Raw genomic sequence first — 15,325 nt, forward strand, 5'->3', positions numbered from 1 at the left:
TACAGTTGCTTGAATGCACATTTCTATGGTTGAACTAGCCCTCTGTAGCCCTAGTCTACCATTCTTCTGGCACCCAAGAGAGGTTTGTAAATTTTGTTCACCCTAAGAACTAGTTCATAGACTTGGTTTCTTCTATTAAATGAGATGGGGCTCATTGTCAACCCAAAAATTAAAAATAAGGTAGAAGGAAAATAAAGAAAAATTCTCAAAACATTCTATTGGACCAATTATATTTCTTTTTCTTACTCATAATGATAAAACTCCACGTTTTTGCACATGTTGAGAAATCATTCTAACACTGAGTTATACCTCCAAAGGTAGTCCTAAGAGGTAAATTTATATAACTCTAAAAATATTTAAAAAAATCATAAAGAGCACAGATAAATATTTAAATGACACACCCCAAGAATTTTGAAAAAGACTGACCCAAAACTAGTATATACAGAGAAATATTAAAAGCCACAAATTAATAAACAGAAATATGTAGTAAAATAGAAACAAACAAAAAAACAACATAAAGAATTAAGAAATCTGTGAACTAGTTCTTTTGAAAAAAAGATAAACAATATTGATAGTTCCTTGGCCAAATTAATAAACTTTGGCCAAAATAAAAAAGAACCCAAATTGATAAAATTTGAGATGAAGATGGAAATATTATAACAAATGCCAAAGAAATACAGGAAATCATGAGATAATTTGCTTATATACTCGATTCCATTAAGCTGGAAAACAAACAAAAAAGTGGGCAAATTTTTAGGTATATCAAATTACAAAAGTTAAACAAAGAAAAGATCAGCAAATTAACAGACAATAAGAAATATAGAGAGTAAAACAATAAAAAATTTCTGACTCTAAAAGCAAGGTACAAATGGATTCTAAGCAGAAGTTACCAGAAATTCAAAGAAATGCAGCCAATAATGCTTGAATCATTTAAAAAATCTGAGAATTTCCAAATTCCTCTATAAAGCTAGTATTAGTTTAGTAGTGAAGCCAGGTACACTACCAAAAAAAAAAAAAAACATAATTAAAAGTCAAGATTCCTGCTAAATATAGAGAAAGAATTCTTAGTAAAATACTTAGAAATAGAGTACAGACATGTAGTAAAAAAAATCATTAACCACCATCAAATTGACTTTATTCTGAAAATGTGAAGATGGTTCAACAGTATATGTGTGTGTGTGTGTGTGTGTGTGTGTGTGTATGTATATGTATATCAGTAAATATAGTAAATCATATTAATGAACTAATCATCTCAATAGGTGCAGAAAAGGCTTTCAGTCAGCATGTAGAAAAATGCAAACTGACCTATTCTTATCTCCTTGTAAAAAGCTCAAGTCCAAGTGGTTCAAGGACCTCCACAAAGAACCTGATACACTGAAACTAATAGAAAAGAAAGTGGGGAAGAGCTTAAAACACATAGGCACAGGGGAAAGTTTCCTGAACAGGACATCAGTGGCTTATGCTCTAGGATCAAGAACCAACAAAGGGGACCTCATGTTCAAAGCAGCCTTATTTATCATAATGAGAAACTGAAAAGAACCCAGATGTCCCTCAACAAAAGAATAGATACAGAAAATGTGGTATATCTACACAATGGAATACTACTCAGCTATTACTGAGTATCATGAGAGTCACTGGTAAATGGATGGAACTTGAAAATATCACCCTATGTGAGGTAATCCAGTCACAAAAGAACATACGTGGTATTTACTCACTGATATGTGAATATTAGCCAAAAGACCATATGAAACCCAAGAAGAAAGCAAATCACACCAAAGTGTGGATGCTACAGTCCCACTCAGAAGGGGGAAGAAAATAACCTCTGGGAAGTATAGGGATAGAGGGATCTGGGAAGGAGAGAGGAGGAGGGAAAAGGAGGGGCTGGCTCAGATATGGGAGGAGATGGGGGAGAATTACAGAGGGTCAGGAATTTGAAAGTAGGTGTGTAGCAGTTGTGGAGGGGGAACTAGGGGTAGCCAGCAGAAAGTCCCAAATGCCAGGGACCCAAGAGACTTCCAGGACCCAACAGGGAGAACAATAGCTGAAATACCCAACCACAAAGGGGAGAGAGAACCTGTAGAGACCATATTCAGTGGATAGGCACAGCCTCCATTTGAGGAATGGAGCCACCTACCTACCTCAAAATTATTAATTCAGAATTCCTCCTGTCAAAAGGAAATGCAGGGACAAAGAGTGGAACAGAGACTGAAGGAGTAGCCATCCAGAGACTTGCCCTACCTAGGGAATTATCCCATTTGCAGCCACCAAACCAAGACACTATTGCTGATGCCATGAAACGATTGCTGACAGGAACCTGATAGTTTCCGGAGAGGCTTTACCAGAGCCTGACAAATACAGAGGAGGATGCTGAGCATGGGAACCCCAAAGGAGGAGTTAGAGAAAGGACTGAAGGAGCAGAAGGGTTTTGCATCCTCACAGGAACAACAACAATATCAACCAATCAGACCTTCCCAGAGCTCCTAGCAACTAAACCACCAACCAAAGTGATGACTCCAGCTGGCTATGTAGCAGAGGATTGCCTTAGTGGGCATCACCAGGAGGGGGACCCTTTGGTCCTATGGAGACTCAATGGCTCAGGCTAGGGAAATGTTAGGGAGCTGAGGCAGGTTGGGTGAGCAGGTGGGGGAGCACCCTCATAAAGGCAGGGGGAGGGAATAGGGGACTTGTGGAGAGGAAACTGGGAAGGGAGATAACATTTAAAATGTAAATAAATAAAATAACTAATAAAAATGAAAAATATTTAATTTGGCAAAATAATATCTTGGTAATATTTTTAATAATGACATTGGGCAATAAAAGTTATATTTTTTAAAAAGTTTAAAATGTGTAGATTGAAGCATTTGGGTGGAAAAATGTTCCAGTAAATTTCTCCTTTTCATGAGGCCTGGAGGAACAAAATATAACAAGGTGTATTGCATCTTAGCAGAGATATTTTTTTAAATCCAATCTTGCTTTCAAAAAATATGTCTGTTATTCATGGCACACTCATTAAGCATAGTCAACCTGTAAAGTTGAGGATTTTCTTTCCTTTCAATTTCTAAATATCAGCTTTACTAGAATCTCTGTTTTGTCTTTAGAACGTCCCTTCATAATTTATTGGGAAAATTTGCTCTTAAGAATTTTCAGTACAGAGTGAGCCAGTAGTGAGCCAGGGACACAGGACTGTCGAGGAGACAGTCTGACTAGCCAGGGTGCAGAGAGATCTCTGACGAGCACGTAAAAAAGTGCAGTCCCCTGGATCCCCTCACTGCCCCAGCTTGCTTTAGGGAACCAGTAACTGGGCATCAGCCTATTCCCAGCCGGACAACACAGAGTGTAGAACGAGCACTCAGACCATCCACCACCAGGAATAGCAGTGAGCCAGCCAGATGTGAGCCAGCTGTGAACCAGCAGTGATCCAAGGACACAAGACTGACAACAAGATGGTAAGAGGAAAGGGAAAGAACATACCTCAGGGAAAACAAGACAACCTGGCAACACCAGTACCTAGCTCTCCCATCACAGAAAACAGCAGAATGCCAAACACTCCAGAAATAGAAGACATAGACCTAAAATCATACCTCAAGATGATGATAAATATTCTTAAATAAGAACAGGAGGAAAAGCATAAAGAATCAGAAGCTTTTAAAGAGGAAACAAGAAAAACACTCAAAGAACTCAAAGAATAGAGGAAAACAGAACCAAGAGATGAAGGAATGGAAGAAGGAATTTAAAACAGAAATTGACACAATAAAAATAAGAGACAACCCTAGAGGTAGAACACCTAAAAAAGATATCAGGAGTCACAGATGTAAGCATCTCCAACAGACTACAAGAGATTGAAGAGAGAATCTCAGGGGCCGAAGACAACATTGAAAACAAAGACAAAACAGTCAGAGAAGATGCAAAAGCCATAAAGCTCCTAACCCAAAATGTCCAGGAGATTCAGGACACAATGAGAATACCAAACGTAAGGATAAAAGGAGTAGAAGAGGGCGAAGAATATCAACTAAGAGTCACAGTAAATATCTTCAACAAAATCATAGAAGAAAACTTCCCTACCCTTAAGAATGAGATGACCATGAGCATAAAATAAGCCTACTGAACTCCAAATAGGTTGGACCAGAAAAGATATTTCTCATGACACATAATAGTCAAAACGCCAAGTGCCCAAATCAAAGAAAAAAATATTAAAAGCAGTAAGGGAAAAAGGCTATGTAACATATAAAAGCAGGCCAATCAGAATCACACCCGATTTCTCAACAGAGACTATGAAAGCTGGAAGAGCCTAGACAGACATCATGCAGACCCTAAGAGAGTACAGGTGCCAGCCAAAGCTGCTATACCCAGAAAAACTATCAATCACCATAGATGGAGAGATGAAGATATTTCAAGATAAATCTAAATTTACAAAATATCTGACCACAAACCTAGCACTAAAATAAATTATAGGTGGAAAACCCAATACAACGAGCAGAACTACAGCCTAATAAAAACAAGAAAACTCCTAAGCAAGAAAACCAAAAGAAGAAAGACACACAGGCAAAATTCAACATCCAAAAGCAAATATAGCAGGAAACAGCAACCACTATTCCTTGATATCTGTTAACATAAATGGACTCAATTCCCCAATAAAAAGACATAGGCTATCAGACTGGATATGGAAACAAAACCCAGCAATTTTCTGCATAAAAGAAACTCAGCTTAGAGACAAAGACAGACACTATCTCAGAGTAAAAGGGTGGGAAAAAAACCTTCCAAGCAAATGGGCACAAGAAGCAAGCTGGAATAGCCATTCTAATATTGAATAAAGTAGATTTTCAACAAAAGTTATCAAAAAAGGAAGGACACCTTTTACTCATTACAGGGGAAATTTGTCAGGAGAAACTCTCAATCCTTAACATATATGCTCCAAATACAAAAGCACTGATATTCATAAAAGAAACCCTACTAAAGCTCAAAATATAAACATTGTGCCCCACACAATAATAATGGGAGACCTCAATACCCAACTCTTACCAAAGGACAGATCAGGGAAACAAACCTGAACAAGGACACTGTAAAACTAGCAGAGGTTATAAACCAACTGGAATCAATAGATATCTACAGAACATATCATCCTAAAAAAAGAATACACCTTCTTCTCAGCACCACATGGCACCTTGTCAAAAATTGACCACATAATTGATCACAAAATGAGCCTCAATAGATATAAGAAGATTGAAATATTCCCATGCATCCTCTCAGATCACCATGGTCTAAGAGTGGTCTTTAACAACAACAAAAACAACAAAAAGCCCACATACACGTGGACACTAAACAACGCTCTATTAAACAATAGCAGGGTCAAGGAAGAAATAAAGAAAGAAATTAAGGATTTTCTAGAATTCAGTGAACACGAAAACACAACATACCCAAACCTATGGGATGCAATGAAAGCAGTACTGAGAGTAAAACTCATAGATCTGAGTGCTTCCAAAAAGAAAGTGGAGAGAGCATACACTAGCAACTTGACAGCACACTTGAAAGCTCTAGAACAAAAGGAAGCAGATACACCCAAGAGGAGTAGACAGCAAGAAATAATCAAACTTAGGGCAGAAATAGAACAAATAGAAACAGAAAGAATCAACAAAACCAAGAGTTGGTTCTTTGAGAAAAATCAACAAGATTGATAAACCCTTAGCCATACTAACTAGAGGGCAAAGAGAGAGTATCCAAATTAACAAAATTAGAAAGGAAAGTGGAGAAATAACAACTGAAACTGAGGAAATTCAAGAAATCATCAGATCCTACTACAAAAGCCTATACTCAACAAAGCTGGAAAATCTGGAGGAAATGGATGAATTCCTAGACAGATACTAGATACTAAAATTAAATCAGGACCAGGTAAACCATCTAAATAATCCCAAAACACCTAAAGAAATAGAGGCAGTCATCAAAAGTCTCCCAACCAAAAAAAGTCCAGGTCTAGATGGGTTAAGTGCAGAATTTTATCAGACATTTATTGATGACATAATACCAATAGTCTCCAAACTATTCCACAAAATAGATTCAGATAGAGCACTACCTAATTCATTTTACAAGGCTACAATAACCCTCATTCCTAAACCACACAAAGACCCTACAAGGAAAGAGTACTTCAGACCAATCTCACTTGTGAACATTGATGAAAAAATACTCAACAAAATCCTTGCAAACTGAATCCAGGAACACATCAAAATGATCATTAACCATGATCAAGTAGGCTTCATCCCTGTGATGCAGGGATGGTTTAACATACGGAAATCCATCAATGTAATCCACCATATAAACAAACTCAAAGAAAAAAACACATGGTCATCTCACTAGATGCTGAGAAAGCATTTGCCAAAATTCAACACCCCTTCATGTTAAAAGTTTTGGAAAAAACAGGAATCCAAGTTCCATACCTAAACATAATAAAAGCAATATACAGCAAACCAACAGCCAACATCAAACTTAACGGTGGGAAATTGAAGCAATCCCACTCAAATCAGGGACTCAACAAGGCTGCCCACTCTTCCCCTACCTATTCAACATAGTACTGGAAGTCCTGGCTAGAGCAATTAAACAGCAAAAGGAGAACAAGGGGATTCAAATCGGAAAGGAAGAGGTAAAAACATTACTCTTTGCAGTTGACATGATAGTGTACTTAAGTGACCCCAAAAATTCCACCAGAGAACTCCTACAGCTGATAAACAAGTTCAGCAAAGTGGCTGGATACAAAATTAACTCAAACGAATCAGTAGCCTTCCTATACTCAAAGAACAAACATGTGGAGAAAGAAATTAGGGAAAAGGTACCCTTCACAATCGTCACAAAAACTATGAAATACCTTGGTGTGACTCTAACTAAGCAAGTGAAGGACCTGTACGACAAGAACTTCAAACCTCTAAAGAAAGAAATTGAGGAGGATCTCAGAAAATGGAAAGATCTCCCATGCTCATGGATTGGAAAGATCAACATCTTAAAAATGGCCATCCTACCAAAAGCAATCTACAGATTCAATGCAATCCCCATCAAAATTCCAACCCAGTTCTTCATGGAATTGGAAAGATCAATGTGCAATTTCATATGGAATAACAAAAGACCTAGAATAGCTAAATCCATCCTCAACAAAAAAAAAAAAAAAAAAAAACATCTGTGGGAATCACTATCCCTGACCTCAAGCTATATTACAAGGCAATTGTGCTGAAAACTGCATGGTACTGGTTCCTCAGAAAAATGGACATAGTACTACCTGAAGACCCAGTTTTTCCACTTCTGGGCATTTACTCTAGAGATGCGCCAACGTACAACAAAGGTATATCCAACAAAATGTTCATTGCAGCTCTGCTTATAATATCCAGAAGCTGGAAAGAGACCAGATGTCCTTCAGTATATGAATGGATACAAAAATTTTGGTACATTTACATAATGGAGTACTACTCAGCTATCAGAAACAATGGCCTGATGAAATTCTCAAGAAAATGGTTGCATCTAGAGAATATCATCCTGAGTGAGATAACACAGTCACAAAAGGACATAATATGCAGTCATTGATAATGGGATACTAACCCCAGAAAGCTCTGAACACCCCAGAAACAATTCACAGACTGTTTGCAGTTCAAGAAAAAAAAGAATATATTTTAATTAAAATAGAACTGTATCATATCCCCCTTTCCTTTCTACAGCCCCTCCCAGTTTCTCTCCTATCCCCTCAAATTAATAACCTCGTTTCCTATAATACTGTTACATATGTGTGTGTGTGTGTGTGTGTATGTGTGTGTGTGTATGTATATGTACCCACAAATACTTAATTACAATCTTAAAAATGTACTAGCATACTTTTATTCTAAAATGCTTAAAAATTGTACATTTATCTTTGTTTTTTAAAATAAAGTTAAAAAAAGAAAGAATTTTCAGTACAACTAGAAAGAAAAACCTGAGGAGAAGTATGCTTGAGAGTTTTAAGTTACCTCTGTTTCTACACTCGACCAAAAAGGTCTGTTCAGTCCTGTTGGAACACATATATAACCCCTATTGTAAACTATATTTGAGGGATTGTGGAAGAGGAAAATTATTTGTCTTCAGTATTTGCCTGTATCCTAGTACAAATTCCTTCCTCACCAGCAAGTATAGGTACAGATTTAGAGAGATAGCTCCAAATTGGGTGACTTCTCTAGAACGCTGCTGAACTGAAGCACTTTCCTCACCTTGACATCTCAGTGTGCAATAGTCTCTTCCCTTCACTGTCCATTACAATCTCCCCTTGTTCAGACTTCTTCCAATTTCCTCCAAGGTTCAACAGCTACTCGATGCATGGGCAAAAGCTTATAATCGCCATCTACTGGTCAGAGGGTTTCAGTACAGGCTGTGGCTGTGAATGAGCATTCGGAGAACAGCCTGGTCTGCACTCAGACATGATGCCTGTAACCCTCAAGAGACTTGGGGTCCCAGGAAGTGGGGAGGTCTTGTGCTGGGGAGGGGACATCCTCTTTGAGATGGGGTTGGGGTAGGAGGTGTGGAGTGTGGAACTATGGGGGAGTGGGACCAGGATGGGGAGAAAATCTGGATTGTAAAAAAAATAAAAATAAAAAAAATAAAAAGACTAAACAATAATTTTTTTTAGAAAAGAAAATAAATTAAAATTGTAAACAACGTTTTTATTCTACTATTTTATTCCAAAGGGAAAGGAATGTGTCATTTCTCAAGGGATTTTTGAAGCCATAAATAAAGCTATTCTGTTTTTTTAAAGGCAGGATAATTGTCCTTTATATTGGGTTCTTCCAACTAAAAGTAAAAACTGTTTTTATTCTTAAAAAAAAAACTTGTTTATTGTCCACCCCTGTGAGATGATTCTATCTTTTGATTTCCTAGCTCAGTGTTTCCTAAAAAAGGTAGATTTGCAGCTTGTCAACATGTGCGACTAGGGGAGTTTTAGCTACAGTTATTAACTTATAATTTTAGTAACCTCTTTGAGAGGAGAGGGAATTAAGGTCACTTCACTAAAGTGGTTTTTCCCACATAAAGAATTTAATGAGTGTGTTTGAGTAAATGGTTTTTGACCTGTCCCTTTGACTCAGGAGAAAATGTTCCTCTTTTGCTTTCATCAATAACGACTAGCTATTCAGATAACTGTAAAGCAATGCATGTCTGTACTTCCTTGCTCTCTAATTAATTCTCCAATTGGCTGCTAGGTTAATTTTTCTGAAGTTCACTGTTGATATTAAAATATTTTTAAAAGCTCTCCACTGACACCATGAACTCCTAGAATAAAGTTCAGTTTTTTTTTTTTTTGTTGACTTTCACATCTCTTTGCTCTTAAATCTGAATGTTTCCTAATTTGCTCATATCATGTCTTGTGTGTAACTATCACAATCAAAAGAAATTACGGATTCTCCAAACGTACTCATTTCCCTGTCTTTGTATCTTTGGTTCAGAGTTGAGTTCTACTTTCTGTTTTGTACCTTACAAAGTTGGTCTTTCTCCCATGCTTATGAATTAACTGTCTTTCCTCTTAAGCCTGGTTTGTCAGCAACTTATAAATCCTCAGCCTCAGAAGCTCTGATTCTCCTACTTTCTATTAATAGTTCCCTTCTTTTCTTCAAATTATTTATTTACATTTCAAATGTTGCCCTGGCCAGTCCTCACTCCCAGAGTTTTCCCCCATGTTTTCTACGTTGGGTATTTTTTCTGTACATACACTGTTTCTTCTACCATATTGTAAACTTCTTAATTACAACAGCAAATATGAACATTTGTTGCACAGTAGTAGCAGATCAGAGATTTTTTTCCAGAGCAATATAAGGTCTACTATGTAGTAAGTAGTGCCAGGATAATGATAGTTTACTGTAGCTTAGTATAAGGATATTACTTCTGTTGTTGTTTCTGCTCATTTAAAACACTCTCAAATATGCAGTCTTGTTTCAAAAAATGTTTTAGAAGTCCTATTGTCCAAACCATTCCCTCATTAATGGTTTTAAAATTTTATTTTATGTAATTATATTCTCTTGGGAAAAATTGGAAGAACATAAAAATTGGCCATTCTGAAAATTCTGGTTTTGCCCCTTCACAGCTATGTGATTTGGGGTATATTAATCTATGTCTTCTTCAGTTTCCTCATCTACATAGTGTGGGGTTATAATATATTTGTTTCATAGGGTCTTTGTGATGATCTACATTAATGTAAATGTATAAACATAATCTGAAGGAGTAAACATAAATCTGGTGGTTGTAGTTATTTACAGGCATTGAAACACAGTTTCTTATTCGATCCAAAAATTAAAAATATAACACCTCTGTGAAGTAAAAATTATGATTTTGTTTGTTTTGTTAGCAGGGATATAAACGTTCAAGAGAGTTTCTGTTTTAAGGTCACAAAACTAGCAATACCAGAATAAAGTTCTATTTAATGTATATACCAAGCACACTAGAAATCCAGAGAGCTAAGACCACCTGCAAATCATGGGGACCCCAGTCTCAATAGATACAGCTATACCAAATCTCTTGCGACTCACTGGATTCACTAATGTATCTATACCAAATCTGCTGTGACTAACTGGATTCATTAATGCAGATAACCACATTTTATCAGTTTCGGGTGGCCAACATATATGGAATATCATATATTCTCTATAGTAAGATGCACTGTGAATAAGCTGAATTCACATTTGCTGCAGTTGTTTGACTCAGGGAATATTGTGGAGGTTGGGGCCAATAAATTGTAAGAGCCAGAACACCATGAAGTTTGCTGTGAAACAGCCTCTCCTAAAAATGCCTATAAAATGAGACCAAAGCAACGGCACTATCAACAGACAATTGAACATGAAAGTTGAGAAATGACATCAGATCTCAACCCTAGACAAAGAATTATAGGCAACTTTTGACTGCTGGGCGAATTATTGGTTGTCCAATACAGAATGGTCAGCCCTGAAACCATATATATTCACACAAACAAAACAAACCCAGCACTTTACATGTCTATGAATACACCTATATATATAACAATAATATATTTTTTAAACAGGATATCAGCTTGATATGAGAGGATCTTAGGAACAGTTAGAGGAGGGTAGCTAGGAGGGGGAAATCATGTATTTCTATTTCAATAAAAAATATAGAAACTCTATAGGAAGACCGAGAGAGTCAACTAACCTGGATTATTGGGACTCTCCAAGTCTGAACTATCAACCAAAAAACATACATGGGTTGGACCTAGGTCTCCCCACATATATGTAGCAGAGGTGTAGCTTGGCCTTCATGTGGGTCCCAAACATGTGGAGCAGGGGATACCAAAAGCTGTTGCCTGTCAGTGGATTGTTTTTTATTAGCCAGGCTGCCTTGTTTGACCTCAATGGGAGAGGAAGTGCCTAGTGATGAATACATGGATACCTGCTGTCCGTATGGAGGACTGAAGACACTTAGAAAATACTTAGATTTATATCTGATTACACTTTTAATAACTAGTGAGCATGCTATTCTCAGTCTCCATCCTTATATTTTTTCCTTCCCACCAATTTAACTAAAAGATCGAGATGGGAATTCTCATAGTTGTCAAATATCCTTACTGTTTTGACCTTCATGAAGATTTTTAACCATGTATATGTTTTAGAAATTAACAACTTTCTTCTTTGGTCCCTTAACAAAAGATGAATGAAAAATTCAACAGGAACTCCAATATCCATATATTGATCAGATCAAGTTCTTGAGAAGTGATAGTTTCTAGATCCATAAACAAATCTCTCCTAGGAAGCAGTCCAGAGGGAGAGAATGTAAGAGAGGGCAACAGAGGAATAAATATTATCAGAATACAGTACCTACAAATATGAAATGGTCACAATAAAATGCATTATTTTATACAATTAATATATATTAATAGAAGACAAAGTATCTTTCAGTAGAGTGAAAATAAGCAGGCTATTCATAAAGAAAATGACCCTCAGTGGGTAAAATTTGGTAGAAAATAATACTTTGTCATTGTTTGCTTAGTCTTTTATATTCTCTCTCTGTCTCTCTCTTTCTCTTCGTCTCTGTCTCTCTGAGTCTATCTCTCTGCCTCTGTCCCTCTGGCCCCACCTCCTACTTTCTAAAATGGTGGTGCCAAACTTTGAATTTCTTGACTTGTCTGTGAAAAAACAACCTAAAAGTTCTTAATTACTATTCTAGACAAGGTTTGGGGTAGGCAACTTTTCTATTCATAAGCATATGGGTCTCATTATATGGTTTTGTCTTATGCATATGGAATCACACTGCAATAAAACAGAGGTCAAAGTGGGTTTTATTTTCCCCTTGTCTTCTTTTAAAAAGGTGGGTGAAATCAAGGTGGTAGTGATAGATAATTCTCATAGAAAATAGCCATCTTAAAGAGAGAAACCTTTGAACTGATCCATTATCTACTGGGACAGCAAAAGAAAGCATACAGTCATTTGTGCGTGTGTTTGTTTGTGTATGTATTTGTGTGTGTGTGTTTGTATATGTGTGTTTGTGTGTGTATTTGTGTGTGTGTGTGTGTGTGTGTGTGTGTGTGTGTGTTTCTCCCACACCAGGGGAATGACAGCAAGCAGATGTTGACCTTCACAGGTCTGAACTAGATGGATGTCATGACAGTTCTACGTCTGTGTGTCTCACGTTAATCTACTACCTGACATTAATCAATGTTTGGATGCACCCTGTATCAGTACTGCATAATTCAGTTTGGTGATTTACTGTCAGATCCTTTCGGTTCTTATTTTCCTTTTGTTTGGGATTCTCATGGGGTTGCAGAGGTCAGTAACCTCAGGAGGTGGGAGTACTTTCCATTTGTTGCTGTCAGTCCTTAGCTGCCCGTCCTCACAGACTTGCAGGATATTTCTGCTCACCCACATGAAGATTGTAATTGATTTTTAGGAGCACTATTTTCAGTTCGTTCTAGATCATCTACTAATGTTTCCACTTACCATTGAAGAAATTTCAATTAACACACCACATGCGTGACAAACTCTTCACTGCTCAATATAGTTACCAGCTGTCTTGAAATTTCTAAACTCTTCTGACCCTAGCAACTTACTGAACATGCTGATCTCAGATACTGGGAAAACTCAAGTTTTTCTTTTTCTCTCAATTTTTCATCCGTCTTATAGAAAACGTATACAATCTGTGCATCTGAGAATTATATATTAATTGATCAAAGGGGGGGGGGATACTGAATTCCTTTCTAAAGAAAGCAAAACAAAACTCTAAAAATTTAATGACTGCTACATTACCTTCAAACAGTGGGCTAAACAAAGTGTGTTTGATCACTGATCCACATAATCCATGTTTTCTGGTTGTTGCCAAAAGTACTTTATAAAACTGTTTTCTATTTCCAAATTAAGGTGATATATATATAAACTATACAATTAGATTTGGAAACAAAATTGCATTGGAAAACATACATGCTTTGACTACCACATTTGAAATTCTCAATACTTCCTCCAAAAAGGAAGTGATTGAACACTATTTATTCAAACAACAACCTGTGCATTTTCTGTGCAGACAGCTGTAATAATAATAATAATAATGATAATAATAATAATAATAATAATAATAATAATAATAATAATAATAATAATGCAGAGAAAGAGAAGATTGAAAACCAGTTGTGACTCACTGATTTACTAATGCAGATAAGCACATCTTATCTGTTTCTCGTGGCCAACATATATGGAACATCATACATTCCCTATAGTAAGATGCACTGTGAATGAGCTGATTTCACATTTGTTGCATTTGTGTGAGGCACTTAGCAAAGATTTCACCTGAGTTATTTTGTCAGCAAAAGCTGAGTTCAAAGAGAAATACACCATCAATATTTTTAATTAAATTTTAAGATTAATTTTTCCACAGGTCATAAACTGAAAGAAATGTCAGTTTGGATGACATGATACACATTTTCAAAAGAGAAAACAAAATGTCTGAACCATAGGTTTCTGTCTCAGCCCTCTATATGTCCCAGAGGCAATAAAATGTGATTTGTTGCTACAGCCAGTCCCTGAAGATAAAGATAGAAATCTGACACTTTTTCTCTTTCAGATAAATTAAAACATTTATAAAAAACAATTAACTTTCTGTTTTATATAATGAACCATTTGAGGGCGGCTTCAAATTATGACTCTTTGCCTCTAAATATTTCAGTGTGTATTTCAAAGAACAATCACAGAATCTTATAAAACATTGATGCAGTTACCAAACTCAGAATGTATACTATTGATACCATTCTATTATTTTATGTACAATTCATTTTCAAATCCTTCAAACAGTAGGAAGGAGAACTTCTTTAGACTAACAAAATAAAGTGAACAAGGATCATATTTAGGTTAGTGGAAGAGAAGCACTGTAAGGATTTAGTGAATTTCAAGATCTTCACTTTTGTCTCAGTTAATCCTTAGTTCAAATGCTCTGTCTATGTGATGATCTGGACAGCTGCTGCCCACTCTCTCTTTTTATGCCTTTCTTCCCTATGCTCGACAACTGGAGCCAGGTTTTCTAAGAAGGAAAGGAGCAACTGTTTATAAAATAAACTTAGCAGATTAAACTGTTATTGCCAAAAACTTAAAGTAGAATGGTCTTAAGAGTCAAGCTGAGAAAGCTATATTAGCATTTGATAGCTGCTGAAAATCCAGTGTTTTCTATTATTTAAATGATGTGACCCTTGGTAGGCTGACCACTCTGCAGAGCAGGTTCCAATACCATGGTGAGCTGGGAAACAAAAACTAGATTCAATGGAGGAAGAAAACAAAAAAGAAATAACCCCAGTGTTGGCTAGGAAGGAATTGGAAGGTTGGAATGGTGGTTGTAAATGGGGAAGTTGAGGTATGTATGTGTTTGTGTGTGTAAAGTTCCAAAATTCATGTAAAAATTGGTCATGGTAGGATGTAGCTACACCTCTGTACACTATAGGAATAAAAAAATACTGTTTTAAAACCATAGTAGCTCAAGCTGTCCTGGAACCCACAATCCTCCTGGCTCTGCCCCATCAACACATCCTAGTAGCATGCACAATAAGATAGTACCATGTAAATTATCAAAGACTGGGGGGTAGGGCAATAGTCCTATCAGGCTATAAAATCTATGAAGCATATCAATGATCAGCACAGCATAATAACCCTAAGGGTGTGGCAGTGGTATTCATACCTTGGTGGTAACTGGTAACTCTCTGATTTGATTCTCAACAAGAGAAAAAACATGTCTAATAATAAAAACTAAACAAACTACTTAGTGCTAGTGAAGTAAAAGTTATTGGAGAAGAATCTACAACCACTAAATTCCTAGGCCAGCATAATCCTTAACAGGAATGTATAAACATTTA

The sequence above is a fragment of the Micromys minutus genome (genome assembly GCF_963924665.1).
Source record: "Micromys minutus genome assembly, chromosome: X".
NCBI classification, from domain to species: Eukaryota; Metazoa; Chordata; class Mammalia; order Rodentia; family Muridae; genus Micromys; species Micromys minutus.